Source organism: Chlorocebus sabaeus, chromosome 11 (assembly GCF_047675955.1).
Source record: "Chlorocebus sabaeus isolate Y175 chromosome 11, mChlSab1.0.hap1, whole genome shotgun sequence".
Classification (NCBI taxonomy): domain Eukaryota; kingdom Metazoa; phylum Chordata; class Mammalia; order Primates; family Cercopithecidae; genus Chlorocebus; species Chlorocebus sabaeus.
Window position 1 is genome coordinate 29,939,776 of NC_132914.1, and position 16,441 is coordinate 29,956,216.

General features: G+C 42.6%; 1 protein-coding gene and 1 pseudogene across 2 annotated transcripts in view; one reads left to right on the forward strand and one right to left on the reverse strand.

Moving 5' to 3' along the window:
- Positions 1-16,441, forward strand: part of FAR2 (fatty acyl-CoA reductase 2) — a 192,312-nt gene that overhangs the window by 16,260 nt on the left and 159,611 nt on the right. The window lies entirely within an intron of this gene.
- On the reverse strand, positions 6,487-13,704 carry LOC140712751 (uncharacterized; annotated as a pseudogene).

Sequence of the window (16,441 nt, forward strand, 5' to 3'; positions counted from 1 at the left end):
AGACACGTTTATACTAAAAGTAGCAACATATTTGCCTGAAAATCAATGAAAAATGATTTTACCTTCTTTTTCGATGATCAAATTTTTTAAGAACAGAGTGTCTTTATTATCAAGGACAGTTTGGAAAAAGTTGTACCAAATAGGTAAACATTTGAAGCCTTGAAGAGGAAATTAGCTGTTGAGGTTAGAGTTTCCTTGCAAATTCAATACATTTAAGTTCACAGAGTTCTAATATTCTAATACATGATAATTAAGAAAAAAATTGTAGAACAGAGTTATCAGGTTTACAAATGTCCTAGATGTTGTTGTATAGGAAAAACAGGAAGCAAATGAACACCTGGTAAAAAGCTTTCTCCTGTCCTATAGCATGTAGAAGACGTAAATTTCTTTCATCAAAATTTCAGTCTTTGCTCTGTCACTAACAATGACCTTAGCCAAATCACTACTTGTCTCTGATCCTCAGTTTCCTCATCTGTGAATAGCAACATCTACACTATTTACCTCCCAAGGTTTTTGTGAGAAGGTACTGAAATGTGTGCATGAAATGCTTTGAGAATTGTTAATATAAAGTCTAAGATGTAAATTATAAGAGTTGCTGATATGTTAATAGTAAATAGTATTGACAGTATCTAAGACTGATAAGATCTTTTGTGTGTGTGTGTACAGACTTTAATATCTATATACATAATTTTACACATGATAATAGTAATTTTCATTTAAATTACATTTAACGCTCCTTGGAGGACTTATTATATTCGTTATTTTATGTAAGTTCCTGATTAACCTTGTGAGGTGGACCAAGTGTTGTCTTATCTTTCCATGTTGATAATGCTGATCTCTGCTTTCTAACTAAAAGGAAAGCCTCTCTTCTTTGGCAATTTCCGTAGCTTCTGTCAGTCCTTATTGCTGTTACTTGTCACCTCCTGATTATTCCCTGATATTTATCAAATATGTGGCTCACATATGTCCTCTCCTCTCCTACTTCTGAGAGTATTCTTAACTTCAAAGTCCATGTGGGTGAACATTCAGCACTCTGATGCCTTGACCTCACACTTTCATCAGTTTTCATTTTAAGCACTAAAGCACCCAATTTTTAGAAACCTACTTCCAAGGCAAGTCCTTGGGCTTTGACATTGCTCCAGACAGCTATATCTGAAATCTCTAAATCTGACAGTTCACTCTTGGACAGTGACCTTCTTTACTTCCAGCTCTCTTAGTTTCTTTCTCCCCCTATAGCTATGGTTCCAGTTCAGCAAGACTTTTATTCTTTAGACTCCCCACCATCCCTGCCCCGATACACATACACATGCGCGCTTTCTCATAGTCCATGAGCTTCCTCCGGATCTTACTTCCTTCTCTGTGTAGCCTAGGTCAATTACTTTAAAAGTACACTTGCCAACTGCTTCTATTCCTACCCTTTTCATTTGTCACTCCCAATATGGATCTTGCCAATAATCGATTTTCCCTGCTCCAACCACCAGCAGTCAGGTGTTGCTGGAGAAAAACCAAGTAAGTATTTGTATGAAATGGAGATGGTACAAATCCATGGCTGTCCCCATTGGATACTCTGTTGCTTTCAGCTTCTTTGCTGGTTTCTGGTGTGTTTGCTATTCTATCTGAAGGAGTTGTTATAAATATTTACCCCTTTCCAGGAGCTTTTTCCTTTACCTGCAACTTTTTAAATAACAATATATGGTCTTGCCTCACACTCCACAGAGAAAAGAAAAATAACCAAACATCTGTCTCCGGTTCTGCTCCAACCTATCTCTTTTCCTTCTTTTTAGAGGATGACATGACATTTCCCTGTTCAAGTCTGATCTATTTTTTTCTTCAAATTTTATTCCCTCTGAACTTCTCCAGAGGCTTACTTCCACTTATTTTCGTTTTCTTCTTTTCTGTCTCTCAGAGCATGTAAATGCTCAAACATTTCATTTCACTAACAAATAAATGAGCATCCCACACACACCCTTATTTTTACATTCTTCTATTCTTCAACTGTTAAGTCTTTATCCTATATCACTTTTCCTTTTGTGGTTGAATGTCACCCAGAGGTACTTTACATTAGCTCTTCTGATTAAGTAATGCATCCACAGAGTTGTCATATAACTACTACAATCAAACAACAGTTCATGAATTATCCTGACAATATGGTGCTTTATTTAGTCACTTCTATGTTGACATTTTGCCTTATTCAATAAGGAAGTTTACTTTAGATGAATATATGTCTGTAACTTGCAGCTTTGACCAATGACTAGAGAGAGTATCAAAGCACTAACTGTTACACCTCATGTAAGAAACAAGAACTTTAAGGATAGTGATGGGAATTGTGGGAAAAAATTCCTCATTACCAGTTACTAATGTGACATTCTTGGAGAGATGGTGCATCCCAAATAAACAGTGTAGTGAAAATAAATATGCATACCCTCATAGATGAAATGCAAATAGTTTCTTTACCCAGAATTCCAGAAAGTAGCAGAGGGTGGGATCTTGATAATGTGTCAGTCAAGAGTAAACACAGATGCCACGGAAGTCTTTCCTGCACAGTTAGTTTATCCTGCTTGAAACCAGAGGCCAGCTGGGAGTTGCTGAACTTTGGTTCTCGCTCCATAAAAGGGAAGCCTGCAATTAGATGAACCCTTGCCTCTGCTGACAGAAATTACTAAGATTTATGATACTGTGAGGGTATGTGGGGGACCTTATATTGTTAGCAAGTGTCAAATTACCCTGATGACATTTCTGGTCAGCTCATTTCCAGGGATGGAGAGCAGTGTGCTTACTGACAGACTAGGCCCTGTGAGGCATCCTGATTTGGTGCATGTTCAGATGTTTCAAAAGCTCATTTCTGAAGAACAGGGTCAGAAAGAAATGAACAAAAAGTAATTCAAAATACCAATAATCATAATTTAGTATTCATCTTGTGTCCAGAACTGGTTCCTTCCAGTGGGTTCCTTGGTCTTGCCGACTTCAAGAATGAAATCGCGGACCTTTGCGGTGAGTGTTACAGCTCTTAAAGATGGTGTGTCCGGAGTTTATTCCTTCAGATGTGTCCAGAGTTTCTCCCTTTTGGTGGGTTCGTGGTCTCACTGACTTCAAGAAGGAAGCTGTGGACCTTCGCCATGAGTGTTACAGCTCTTAAAGGTGATGTGAACCCAAAGACTGAGCAGCAGCAAGATTTATTGTGAAGAGCGAAAGAACAAAGCTTTCACAGTGTGGAAGGGTACCCAAGCAGGTTGCAGCTGCTGGCTGGAGTGGCCAGCTTTTATTCCCTTATTTGTCCCCTCCCATGTCCTGCTGATTGGTCCCTTTTACAGAGTGTTAATCGGTCCATTTTACAGAGTGCTGATTGGTCCATTTTACAGAGTGCTGATTGATGTGTTTACAATAGTTCATCTAGACACAGAGTGCTGATTGGTGCATTTTTACAGAGTGCTGATTAGTACATTTACAATCCTTTAGCTAGACACAGAGTGCTAATTGGTGCATTTTTAGAGACTGCTGATTGGTGCATTTACAATCCTTTAGACAGTGCTGATTGGTGTGGTTTTACAGAGTGCTGATTGGTACATTTACAGTCCTCTAGCTAGACAGAAAAGTTCTCCAAGTTCCCACTCGACCCAGGAAGTCCAGCTGGCTTCACCTCTCAATCCCCTCTCTAAACAGGACACCCCAACTGCTGTTGGGAATTGGGCGATGACTATTCTAGCTACTTCCTGCTGGACAGGGGCAAAGAAGGGGCCCTGCAGTTGTAGTGTCCTCCAGAGATGAACTCTTTAGGCCAGTGAAAGGGCCAGTGGGTCGGTTCAGGGGTCCTTGGTAGAAGTTTTTAGTTGAGCTCATTTGGGATTCCATTTGTAAGACCATCTGTAGCTTGATGGCCTTGAGCCTAGAGGAAACAAATTTGACAAGGAGGTTAAAAATACAGGGCCCGAAGGCGAGTAATAGCAAGATGGCTGTCATGGGACCTAGAAAGGGGAGAAGGCATGTTGACCAAGTCCAGAGGTTGGTGTAAGAGTTTGAAAGGCACTATCTGATTTCAGAAGCCTTATCCTGTAAATGCTGGGCAGCATCTCGTACTATCCCTGACTGGTTAGTGTAAAAACAACACTCTTCCCTTAAGAAGGTGCAGAGTCCTTCTTTCTCAACAGTGAGGAGGTCTAGGCCTTGGCGGTTTTGGAGAGTCACTGCCACCAAAGAGTCTATTTGGAATTGTAGAGTAAGGATAGATTTCGTTATTCCTTGCAAACTGCCTGAGAAATCCTTTGAGAGTGTGTGGTAGTAGGACAATGAAGTAGATATACCTGCTATTCTGGTTTCTGTAGCAGTGGCCATTCCTAACCCTATAAGTAGTTGTATTAGTTGTATGGCTCTGCGCTGACGGACTTGAGCTTTGAGGGACACAGATAGGGCATGATTTCCATAAGATTAGAAGTTAGGATAATACTAGTCATACTGTTAACTTTTTTAGCAAGCTTTACTTTTGTTAAAAACCTTGTAAGTTTGGGATTTCAGTTATTCTTTGCTATTAATAAGACCTCATTCAGCCCATATTAACTTAGAATTGGTATAGATGGCTCCTTCCTGATTCTGTAAGTGCTTTAAGGTTTGACTGAGTGCAAACAGCTCACACATTGAGCAGACCAATTATTAGGCAATTTTCCTAACTCTACTTCTACAAGAGTTTCCTTATCATTTGCTGACTACCCATTGTGTCTTTTTCCTTAATCCCCTGGGAGGAAACATCTCCTGTCCTGAAGGGAGTTCCTCCTTGGTCTGGTCAGACCTTTGTATGGTAATTGATTAAGATTTAGATGCCCCGTTAGGAAACCTGTTGGGTTAAGGATTTTTGATAGGAAGGCTACCGGTTGTCAGTGGCCTCAGTGCTTTTGGGCTCTGCCCTTGTTTACACTGACAACAAGGTGGTATTGGAGTGTTATAGGGTCGTGGAGAAGACCTTCAATTATCAATTATAGATTTTAAATTTACCCTGGCTTTTAAAGGAGTAGGATACACTGTTTTATCTTTACTATTTCCATCTCTCTTTCTCTTTAACTTCTTCTTTGTCTGTCTTTCTGACTCCCTCTTTGTTGTCTCTTCCTTTCTCTCTCTTTGACTTTCTGTCTCTCTCTTTCTCTGACTTCCTCTTTGTCTCTGTCTCTTCCTCTCTCTCTCTCTGTCTCTGACTTTCTGTCTCTCTCTTTGACTTCTTGTCTCTTCCTCTCTCTCTTTCCTTCTCACTTGGACTTTCTGTCTCTCTCTTTCTCTCTTACTTCCTCTTTGTCTCTGTCTCTTCTTCTCTCTCTCTCTCTCTCTGACTTTCTGTCTCTTTCTCTCTTTCCTTTCTGCTGGTCTTTCCCTGCCTCTGCTAGCCGCTTATGCTGCTGTTCTCCCCTCTCCTTCCCCTTTTTGATGGTTTCAACAGTGTAAGACTGCCACATCCTTGGGTTTTTGCACTGCGTGCAATAACTCCATGATTTCCTTGTGATATTTAATGGGGTTCCCCCAGAGGTTAGGAACTCCCTTTCTTTCCATATTGCAGTATGGGCATGTAGGATTAGATAAGCATGCTTACTATCTGTAGCAAAGTCTCCCAATTACAACTGAGGAGGGGGGAGAAATACCTGGTTACAGGCTGTCCCAGGGTTCCTCGAATGGTAATGGAACTTGAGGACAGCTGTCCAGGACAGGAGATTAACAGTGAGAAAGTTGTGCCAGTGTCCAGGAGGAAGTCAATTTCCTGACCCTCAATGGTTATACATACCCGGGGCTCAGTGAGGGTGATGACATGAGCTGGTGCTTGCCCCAGGCACCCTCAGTCCTGTTGTTGGATCATCTGGTTGGGGCTTCTGGGCCAGAGAACCTTTGTCCTCTGGGGCAGTGTGCCTTCCAGTGATTGCCTTGGCATAGTGGACATGGGCGAGGGGGCAGCTTGTTTCTCATAGGACAATCTTTTTTAAAGTGTCCTTACATGAGGAACGCCTCTGTCCGGCTGCCATCTCATCTGGGAAGTGAGGAGCAACTCTGCCCAGCTGCCACCCCATCTGGGATGTGAGGAGCGCCTCTGCCTGACTGCCCCACCGTCTGGGAAGTGTGGAGCACCTCTGCCCAGTTGCCCACTCTCTGGGAAGTGAGGAGCACCTCTGCCTGGTTTCTGCCCTGTCTGGGAAGTGAGGAGAGTCTCTGTCCAGCTGCCCACCGTCTGGCAAGTGAGGAATGCCTCTGCCTGGCCGCCACTGCGTCTGGGATGTGAGGAGTGCCTCTGCCCGGCCGCCACTCCGTCTGGGATGTGAGGAGTGCCTCTGCCCGGCCGCCACTGCGTCTGGGATGTGAGGAGTGCCTCTGCCCGGCCGCCACTGCGTCTGGGATGTGAGGAGTGCCTCTGCCCGGCCGCCGCTCCGTCTGGGATGTGAGGAGTGCCTCTGCCCGGCCGCCGCCCTGACTGGGAAGTGAGGAGCACCTCTGCCCAGCTGCCTTCCCGTCTGGCAAGTGAAGAGCATCACTGCCTGGCCACCCCACCGTCTGGGAAGTGAGGAGCACCTCTGGCCGGCTCCCTACCATCTGGGAAGTGAGGAGCACCTCTGCCTGGCTGCCAACCATCTGGGAAATGATGAGGGCCTCTGCCCAGCTGCCGCCCTGTCTGGAATGTGAGGAGCTCCTCAGCCCAGCTGTCCGCCGTCCAGGAAGTGAGGAGTGCCTCTGCACAGGTTCCCACTGTCTGGGAAGTGAGGAGCACCTCTGCCCGGCCGCCACCCCGTCTAGCAAGTGAAGAGCATCTCTGCCCAGCTGCCGCCCCATCTGGGAAGTGAGGCGTGCCACTGCCCTGCTGCCCTACCATCTGGGAAGTGAGGAGCATCTCTGCCCTGCCGCCCAACTGACTAGAAAGTGAGGAGTGCCTCTGCCTGGCCACCGCCCTATCTGGGAAGTGAGGAGTGCCTCTGCCCAGCCACCAACCACCTGGGAAGTGAGGAGCCCCTCCGCCTGGCCGCCACCCCATCTGGAAAGTGAGAAGCCCCTCTGCCTGGCCGCCACCCCATCTGGGAAGTGAGGAGCCCCTCTGCACGGCTGCCCCACCACCTGGAAAGTGAGGAGTGCCTCTGCCTGGCCACCGCCCTATCTGGGAAGTGAGGAGTGCCTCTGCCCAGCCACCAACCATCTGGAAAGTGAGGAGCCCCTCTGCACAGCTGCCCCACCACCTGGAAAGTGAGGAGCCCCTCCGCCTGGCCGCCACCCCATCTGGAAAGTGAAGAGCCCCTCTGCCTGGTCGCCACCCCATCTGGGAAGTGAGGAGCCCCTCTGCCTGGCCGCCACCCCATCTGGGAAGTGAGGAGCCCCTCCGCCTGGCCGCTGTGCAACCTTCCAAGTGTGAAGTGACAGCCTTATGTGTGATCTTTTCTGTCTCCCCCAAGTTTGCATTTTCGACATTAAAGTTTACTTTTTAATTAAAAGTTTAAAAAATAATAAAGTGTCCTTGCAAACCACACTGATAACAAGCCCCACCAGGTGATTGGCCTGCTCCATTTTCTGTCCTCTCTGAACCACCCAGGTTTGTTTGTCTGAGGGCCATGATGAAGGCTGTGGCCTTTCTACAATCTCGCTTTCCCTTTTTGACCTGTTCCCCTCGTTGCTGTTATAGAATAACAAGGTTGCCAGGTTTAATAATGCCTCCAGATTTTGTTCAGGACCTAGTGCTCACTTTTGGAGCTTTTTCCTGATATCCGTGGCTGATTGGGTAATAAACTTATCTTTTAGGATCAGTTGACCCTTGAGTGAGTAAGGTGACAGTGGAGTATATTTTCTTAAGGCCTCCCATAGCCGCTAAAGGAGGCAGAAGGATTTTCTTCCTTTCCCTGAGTTATGTGGGGCATCATTGAATAATTCATGGCTTTTTCCTAATTCTTAGTCCTTTTAGAACACAGGTCAACAGATGTTTGTGACTCCAGTCCCCATGATCTGAGTCGAGGTCCCAGTGGGGATCCGTACTGGGGACAGCTTGCTGACTGGTAGGGAATTTGTCCCTTTCTTTGGCTGTCATTCTATCATTTACTTGACTGAGATACCAGGTATCTCAAAACTCTCAGGCTGCAGCTAAAGCTGCATTCTTTTCATTAAAGGCCAGGGTTTCATCTAACAATAGCATGACATCTCTCCAAGTGAGGTCAAAGGTTTGCCCTAGAACCTGTAGGACATCTATGTAACTATCAGGATCACCTGAAAACTTCCATAGGTCTGCTTTGATCTTCTTTAAATCAGAGAGGGAGAAGGGGACATGTACCCAGGTTGGGCCAAATTCCCCTCCCCCTGCAGCTTGAAGGAGACATAACCCATAGCCAGGGAGTTTTTGTGATCCTTTGGAGATTTGTTTGCTTATTTCCTTCCGGGTGGGGGAGATTAGAGGAGGCTTATCATTAATAGGAAGGGGAGCTATAGGGAGGCTAGGATATGGGGGTAAGCTGAGAGGTCCTCTTGTGGGATGTAAATTGCAAGCTTTATATAGTTGTGTATTCTCCTTCAATGAAAAGAAAGCTTGGACATAAGATATTTCACTCCATTTGCCTTCTCTCTCACAGAAAAGGTTAAGCTACAGGATAGTGTTGTAATTTATACTTCCCTCAGGTGGCCATTTTTCCCCATCAGAGAGAGAATATTGGGGCCAGGCCATAGTACAGAAAAAAATGAACTGCCTCTTTTTCAGGGTTTGCAGGTCAAATTCGTCCCAATGGCTTAGGATGCATTTCAAGGGTAAACCTGTTGATACCTGAGTGTTTCCCATCTAAAAGACAAAACTGCTCACAGTTTTGGTTTGTTTCCCCACACCTAAGAACCCACAACGGTCCCTGGACCCTGCTGATCAGAATAGCTGTGCTCACGAACACAGCAGCAGAAACACTAGTTTTCCTCCTAGACAACAAGGAGGACCGAGGGAGGCTGGATTTAGTGGCCCTTACTGACACATTCTCAAAAACCCGAACCCTTGCCTGTCCTCCTAGACCACAAACAAGACTGAGGAAGGTCAGATTTAGTGATCCTTATTGACACATTCTCGAAAACCTGTTAGAGTCCTAAGCATTCTCTTGTTAGTATTGGGACTTTACCCCTGTCTCTAAAGATGTTATGCCCCAAAAATGAAGTGGAAGGCCATAACCTGAGGAAGGGAAGGGATCTCCAGAGTTGGAAGAGTGACGCTTTTTGTCCTCACCTGAATAGGAAGGATATCATTTCTGAAGCTCCCTATATCCTAGCTTCAGGAATAGCTTTCATTAGGCCTGCTAGTCTGAGGGGGGATCCTAAAATTCCAGATAATATAGTCCACCCCCCACCCCCACCACCGCAATGGGGCTTTAGGCAAAAAATATGTCTTTCTCGTTTTCTCATTGATGAGCCTGGGTGCCTAAAGAAGAGAATAGAGTCCTGGAGTTTATCCTATATTCTTATAGGAGAAACTAGAAAAGCACCAGAGACAGGGAGTGATTTTTATTCTTTTAGATGAAGTATTGCTCTGTCACCCAGGCTGGAGTGCAGTGGCACAATCTTGGTTCACTGCAAGCTCCGCCTCCTGAGTTCATGCCATTCTCTCACCTCAGCCTCCCAAGTAGCTTGGACTACAGGCGCCCACCACCATGCCCATCTAATTTTTTGTATTTTTAGTAGAGACAGGGTTTCACCATGTTAGCCAGGATGGGCTTGATCTCCTGACCTCATGATCTGCCCACCTTGGCCTCCCAAAGTGCTGGGATTACAGGCATGAGCCACCGCACCCAGCCGGGAGTGGTTTTTAGAAGCGGGACTAGCCTCAGAGAAAAGAGGCGAGAAGAAGTTTGTCTGACAGACGTTAGGACCCTGGAGGCAAGGGTCAGGATAGATAGGATAGATGGGTGAGTCTCGCTGGGTGACATGACTTTGAGAGTTCTGCTTATGGCCTCGGGGTCAACCAACTTGTTGTTGGGACCTTGGAGCTGAATGGCTTTCCTCTCTGTCAACCCTCAGCTCAGCCCAGAAGTACAGAGGAAGTGGAAGCTGGTTCCAGGCAAACCAATGCTCCCAACTCCAAAGAGTTTGGGGTTCTTAGAGAGCCCTTTCCCAGAAAGCCTGACACCCGTGTCTTTAGTCCAGTAGCCATGCTAGTCACTTTTAACTGGCCAACAGGTGCCCAGTATTTAGCCCCCCAAATTCTAAGGAAAAAATCGGACAGGATAGCAAGCAAAAGGGGTCCGATGATACTCACCACTTGGTGATAGGTGATTGTCCCATCTGGGTTGCCAAAATGTGTCCAGAATTGGTTCCTTCCGATGAGTTCTTGGTCTCACTGACTTCAAGAATGAAGCCGCAGACCTTCACAGTGAGTGTTACAGCTCTAAAAGATGATGTGTCTGGAGTTTTTTCCTTCAAATGTGTTCATAGTTTCTTCCTTCTGGTGGGTTCATAGTCTTACTGACTTCAAGAATGAAGCTGCGGACCTTCACAGCCAGTGTTACAGCTCTTAAAGGTGGTGCAGACCCAAAGAGTGAGCAGCAGCAAGATTTATTATGAAGAGCAAAACAATAAAGTTTCTGCAACGTGGAAAGGGACTCGAGCAGATTGCCGCTGCTGGCTGGGGTGACCAGCTTTTATTCCCTTATTTGTCCCCTCCCATGTCCTGCTGATTGGTCCATTTTACAGAGCACTGATTGGTCCATTTTATAGAGTGCTGATTGGTCCATTTTACAGAAGCCTGATTAATGTGTTTACAATCCTTTAGCTAGACCCAGAGTGCTGATTTGGTGCGTTTTTAGAGTGTGCTGATTGGTGCATTTACAATCCTTTAGCTAGACCCAGAGCGTTGATTTGTGTGATTTTACAGAGTGCTGATTGGTGCATTTACAATCCTTCAGCTAGACACAGAGCACTGATTGGTGCATTTTTAGAGAGTGCTGATTGGTGCATTTACAATCCTATAGCTAGACACAGAGCACTGATTGGTGCATTTTTACAGAGTGCTGATTGGTGCATTTACAATACTTTAGCTAGACAGAGAGCACTGATTGGTGCTTTTACAATCCTCTAGCTAGACAGAAAAGTTCTCCAAGTCCCCACTCGACCCAGGAAGTCCAGCTGGCTTCACCTCTCAATCTGATAAAATTCTAGAGTAAAAATTGAAAAATAAAGCAAAATACCAAAATTTAATATCAAAAGTAAAAGCTAGGTGACCTCAGTTTATGAAACCTTGAAGGCTGGAAATTTAAAATTTGCACATCTGTAGTATTATAAGACATATACATAGTAATTAAATTTTCAAAAGCATTAAACATAGCAGGAAGTGTTTTAAGATCATCATGATCATAGTTTAATTTTACCCTCCCCAGATTCCTCATATGAAAGTTTTGGGGAAATGCTTAGCAACTTTATTTAAACAAAAGATTTAATTTCTAATGGATGTAAGATATTTGTTTTTCAGTAATTGCAAAAATTGTTCATTTGCTTTTCTGAGTCAATTTACTGCCTGTGGTGTGCTTTGCTGTCATCAGGGCCACTGGCCTGCCATGAGGCCCTGTGATGTCTGCTCATCAGAATTCCGGCTGAGTTTGAATGAGAACAGTGAAAGCAGACAGGTCATCTGTCAGTCTCAAAGACAATGTTTTGAACATCTTTATTTAGTTTGCATTTTTTTTTTCAACTGGGAGAAGAGACAGCTCTTTCAGAAAAAGAAAACTCATTTTTATTTGAGAAAATTAAGTTTGTATAAACTAGTTGAAAGACCATATAGAAGAAAGGAAATAAGAATGATAACTAAAACTGTCATGCTTATATTAACACCTGTCATGATATTTGAACAAAAAGTCAAAATTACACTGGCTTATAACACAGGCTGAGGAAATTATGCTATGAATATAATATAAAGAAAATGTGAATGTGTTACACTTGCCTAAGATCTTGAATTCAGTGTGTAAGCATTTAGACTGTGCCCCTGACCATTTTGATTCTGTCTTAGCTACTGTGTGTTCATATGGGCAATGTGGACACATGTCAATGTAATGGAGAAAATGGAAAAAAAGGAAACTTGAGATAGATTAACTGAATACTTTTTCAAAGAAGAAGTGATGCCTTGGTTGTGGAGAAAGCAGAAATTATAGGTTAAATCAGTATTCTTTAACAAACTACCAATGAATTTCATTTGGCCATGCTGACCTCCTGTCCTTCATCAACTGGGTTAAACAAGACTGACCAACAACTCTGAGTGCTTATATCACAAAATGAAGCAAGAGTCAATATTGTCTTGAGCCAAGGAACTTTCTGAAGTGCATTCAATTTAAATAAATAACCCTGGTTAAGAGCCTGAGGAAGTTTATGAATGATGCAACAGGAAATGGAGCCAAATCTTTTAGAGATGATATTTGAGTGCCTTCAAACAAACCTCCAGACTTTCAGACACTTTACCCGAACCTCATCAATCTTCTTCCAGTCTATTCCAGCTGCAATGGATCCAGGATAGCGATGGCAGGGGGGATCTGTAGTTTTCAAATAATGTACAGGGCAAAAAATATAGAGCTGGCTCCAGGTTTGATTGGAGAGTTTTACGAGGTGCTCTTTTCTGCTTCTACTTGTGTTTTTACTAGAACATATTATTATACAAATACTTCTGTGAAACAAAAATGTGGATAGAAGAATAATGTCACTGAGAACTCTGCCAGTGGCAGAGATTTCAACTAAAAATTGGGGTATAACCAGTTTTCCTGTGGCTGACTAACAAGGGCTATCCTAGGGTTTTCTCCAGAAGATGAAGAAGTAATAAGGCATTTGCAAATGATAAAAATGGGTAGTGGGTTGAAAAAAAGCATTGAAATTACATTACTCTGACATAATACCTGAACTATAGTTGAATTCACACATTCATAGATCTCAGAACCGGACAAAATCCTAGAGTGTGCTCTAGGCTCTTGATGGTATTATTATCCCCATTTCACAGATGTGTTCCAAGATTTTTCTGAGATTGCATGTAATTATTAACTTTATAATTAAATAGCAATTGTAGTATAAGCAAACAACAACAACAACAACAAATAAAAACCCTCAGCCACTGTATATTCTGTCCAGAAAAATGGCCATTATGGGCAAGAATCACACAGAAAGAAGTAACGAAAATTTCCATTATCTGTTCTGCTAATGTGAAGAAGCTCAATGACATGATGGTGGATAGTCTATGCTGTGCCTCTAAAATTTCAAACGCAATTCTTGGCATCTTCTATGAGGCACACACTCATGGTCTGCTACATGAAGAATAAACTAAAGATTTTCATCTGGTGGTCACTGTAAAATTAATGGTCCTCAGAAATAGTTGTCTAAATGGATGCAGCTTAGTTGTAACCATTATAACAGTAAAAAAAATTATAGCAACGAAATTGGAGTAAAATTGATTCCCAGTACTACCACTATTTTATGTTCTTAAAACTTACATTAAAGTGATAATTTTTTTAAAAGCATATGCCCATAAATAATTTTTTAAGAAAAGGGAGGGCGTGGTGCCTCATGCTTGTAATTCCAGCACTTTGGGAGGCTGAGGTGGGCAGATCGCTTGAGCCCAGGAGTTGGAGACTAGCCTGGGTAACATGGCTAAGCCCCATCTCTACAAGAAAATACAAAAATTAGTTCAGGCATGATCGTGCCTATCTGTAGTCCCAGCTACCTGGGAGGCTGAAGTGGAAGTATTGCTTGAGCCCGGGAGGTTGAGGCTGCAGTGAGCCACAATAGTGCCACTGAACTCCACCTGGGTGAAAGAGCAAGATCTTTTCTCTTTTTTTTTTTTGAAAAAGGGGCCCAGGAGAGGGGGTCAGCCTTGTTTTTCTAATATGGTAAGACCCATGTTCTTTGATATTGCTTCTTGTAGTATAGGATATGAAAATTAGAGAAGCTATGGTAGAGAACTTATAGAAAAAATATCTTCCTTTGCTGACAATATGTGGCTTAATTTATATGTTTATTGAATGTTTTGTCTCAATTTCACCGGATGAATTTGCTAGGACTACTATAGCAGGATATCACTGACTGGATGACTGAAACAGCAGACATGCATTTTTTCACAGTTTTGGAGCCTAGATATCTGAGATCAAGATGCTGGCAGGGTTGGTTCCCTCCCAAGGCCATTGGGAAGGAGCTGGTCCAGGCCTCTCTCTCTCTTTGGCTGGTAGATGGACACTTTTTTCCTGTATCTTCAGAACATTTTCTCTCTGTATGTGTTTGTGTGCAAGTTTCCTCTACTTATAAGGACACTAATCAGGTCAGTTTAGGACCCACTCTAAAGACCTCATTTTTAACTGAATTACCTCTATAAGGTGTTTATCTCCAAATATGGTCACATTCTGAGCTTATCAAGGTTAGAACTTCAACATATTAATTTGGGGGGGACAAAATTCAGCCCATAACAATCTCTTAATTTCTTTGTGTCTGAATCCTGATGTCAATATTTAGAAAGTTGCTGAGATACATCATGGGAGGAGGAAAGAGCAAGGACACTTACATGTAGCAGGCTTCTTCTGTGCCTGGAACATTGGGCTAGGTAGTTCAGATATTTTATTTCCATTCATAGCTACCTGTTGTGTACTTACCCTATGCCAGGTTCTTTACATACATCCCCATAAAGCCTCACAACAAAGCAACAAGCCAGGCATGAGTCCCATTCAACAGAATACAGAACTGAAATGCAGGGGTGAAAATTCTTTTCAAAGCTGGGATTCACACCCAGACCTATCATACTAAGACTCCTTTGTTCACTTTCCACAACATCAGAGCGACACCTACCTACTCAGACCTTGTCAGGCAGTCCATGGCCATTCCATTTTGTATGATCTAATTTCAGGAATATTTTTCCTATGATGAGTGGAAAAACTGAGGCATGGAGAGAATCAAACTCTGCCTGGCCCCACCTGTCTCCTCTACTTTAGTATCCAGTGTCTGAATCAGGTAATCAGTTGTAAGCTGTGATTCTACTAGTCAGGTATTATAGAAGGGACCACGGTTGATGGGAATAATATGGGCCATTTTCTCTATAAAATTCAAAACTCTGCTATGACTAATTCCAAGAGGAGAAAAGTGGCTGATGGAAAACAAACAACAACAACAACAACAACAAACCCTTGCCTTTCAAAGTAGCTGGGCTGTGGAGTGTGGATATTAGAGACTTGAGTGTTTATCTCATATTTGCAATGGTACATTTTCTTTAAGAGCAACCTTGAGACAATTCAATAGTTCACAAAATCAGTCAAGAAAAGCTAAAATCAACCATCCCCAGAAGAGCCAAATTCAACAAAAACTTCCTTCAAGGGCTCACTCACTCTTACCAGCAGAAGGTGTGATGGGTGGAGCTAATCTAAAAGCAAATTCACGTTGGGTAAAATAATAAAAGAATGCTTATATGAAGCAAAAGATATTGCTTTGCTTGATCAAAAAACAAAACAAGCAAGATATCACTTCTCATTATGCCCTGTTTCTGCAGAGCAGTAATGACTCAATGATTATCTTGAGAAGCCCAGTATCATAAAGGTACTCAAGGGTGCACAAAATGCCTCTGAGCTCTTTGCTTCTTCCAACATGAGTTTCCAGTTCCCTTGTGATGCTCAGGGTCCCAAACTGCCCTCTCCCAATAAAACCCTCCATCCACATCCTTCATGTTTAGGGAGTTCACTTAATTTATCTATTCACTCGTGGCTCAACTAAACCAACCTGTTAAACTAGTTAGAAAGATATGATCCCTTCCTGACACATATTTACATTTTAACCAGAAATTTCATTGTCTTCTGATAGTATTTTTAGGCCCCAAGGATGACTTTTATGGGAGAGATACTTGATCTGGGGAATCTTTTCTCTTTTCAAATGGTATGTATTTTCGTAAGATCACACGTATAATTCAATAAGTTATCTATCTATCTATCTATCTATCTATCTATCTATCTATCTATCTATATCTATCCTCTATCTGTAAAATAACCTTTGACTTCCATTCACACTCACAAAATATAAAAGTCTGAAAGCCTCCAGATTTCCTTAAAAATCATTTGGTTTTCTCATTTTCTTCTCATAATCCTTCTGTGTACAGAAAGAATATCAGTTTGTGATATATCTTCTTACATTTTTGGTGTAGGAGGAGGAAGACAGCTTCTTTTTTTAATCTTTTCCAAGCACATATATTTTTGCATAATCAAAATCTGTTGTATCTAGTTTTATTACCCTTAAATATTCATTAATTCCCATGTACTTATCTACAAAATATAGAATTGCATGTTTTTCTACTTGACTCAGTAACCAGTGTTTATCTTGTTATCATGCTTAGAATTTTTCAAATACATCTTGTAACAATTGAGAAAGAGAGATAAATTTTTAGATTAGTTTTCCTGAAGTTCACCCATAAAATCACACACTAAAGGTTGAATTTTTTTAATAAAAGCACTTATTAAACACCTCCTTTCAGTCATTAAAG